Raw genomic sequence first — 1,705 nt, forward strand, 5'->3', positions numbered from 1 at the left:
GTGTTGAAAAACCACTTTTCGCACTTGTGTTAGTGTTGAAAAACCACTTTTCGCACTTGTGTTTGTGTTGAAAAACCACTTTTCGCACTTGTGTTGGTGCAGGAAACCACTTTTGCATTTGTATTAGTGTGGAAAAAACACTTTTCGCACTTGTGTTAGTGTTGAAAAACCACTTTTCACACTTGTGTTAGTGTTGAAAAACCACTTTTCGCACTTGTGTTGGTGCAGGAAACCACTTTTGCACTTGTATTAGTGTGGAAAAAACACTTTTTGCACTTGTGATAGTGTTGAAAAACCACTTTTCGCACTTGTGTTAGTGTTGAAAAACCACTTTTCGCACTTGTGTTAGTGTTGAAAAACCACTTTTTGCACTTGTGTTGGTGCAGGAAACCACTTTTGCACTTGTATTAGTGTGGAAAAAACACTTTTTGCACTTGTGATAGTGTTGAAAAACCACTTTTCGCACTTGTGTTAGTGTTGAAAAACCACTTTTCGCACTTGTGTTGGTGCAGGAAACCACTTTTGCACTTGCATTAGTGTGGAAAAACACTTTTCGCACTTGTGTTAGTGGTGAAAAACCACTTTTCGCACTTGTGTTGGTGCAGGAAACCACTTTTGCACTTGTATTAGTGTGGAAAAAACACTTTTCGCACCTGTGTTAGTGTTGAAAAACCACTTTTCGCACTTGTGTTAGTGTTGAAAAACAACTTTTCGCACTTGTGTTAGTGTTGAAAAACCACTTTTCGCACTTGTGTTAGTGTTGAAAAACCACTTTTTGCACTTGTCTTAGTGTTGAAAAACCACTTTTCGCACTTGTGTTGGTGCAGGTAACCACTTTTGCACTTGTATTAGTGTGGAAAAAACACTTTTCGCACTTGTGTTAGTGTTGAAAAACCACATTTCGCACTTGTGTTAGTGTTGAAAAACCACTTTTCGCACTTGTGTTGGTGCAGGAAACCACTTTTGCACTTGTATTAGTGTGGAAAAAACACTTTTTGCACTTGTGATAGTGTTGAAAAACCACTTTTCGCACTTGTGTTAGTGTTAAAAAACCACTTTTCCCACTTGTGTTAGTGTTGAAAAACCACATTTCGCACTGGTGTTGGTGCAGGAAACCACTTTTGCACTTGTATTAGTGTGGAAAAAACACTTTTTGCACTTGTGATAGTGTTGAAAAACCACTTTTCGCACTTGTGTTAGTGTTAAAAAACCACTTTTCCCACTTGTGTTAGTGTTGAAAAACCACATTTCGCACTTGTGTTGGTGCAGGAAACCACTTTTGCACTTGTTTTAGTGTGGAAAAAACACTTTTTGCACTTGTGATAGTGTTGAAAAACCACTTTTTGCACTTGTGTTAGTGTTGAAAAACCACATTTCGCACTTGTGTTAGTGTTGAAAAACCACTTTTCGCACTTGTGTTGGTGCAGGAAACCACTTTTGCACTTGTATTAGTGTGGAAAAACCACTTTTTGCACTTGTGTTAGTGTTGAAAAACCACTTTTCGCACTTGTGTTAGTGTTGAAAAACCACTTTTCGCACTTGTGTTAGTGTTGAAAAACCACTTTTCGCACTGGTGTTAGTGTTGAAAAACCACTTTTCGCACTTGTGTTGGTGCAGGAAACCACTTTTGCACTTGTATTAGTGTGGAAAAACCACTTTTCGCACTTGTGTTAGTGTTGAAAAACCACTTTTCGCACTTGGGTTA

The sequence above is a fragment of the Myxine glutinosa genome, unplaced genomic scaffold, assembly GCF_964187855.1.
Source record: "Myxine glutinosa unplaced genomic scaffold, kmMyxGlut1.1 SCAFFOLD_1419, whole genome shotgun sequence".
Taxonomy (NCBI): Eukaryota; Metazoa; Chordata; class Myxini; order Myxiniformes; family Myxinidae; genus Myxine; species Myxine glutinosa.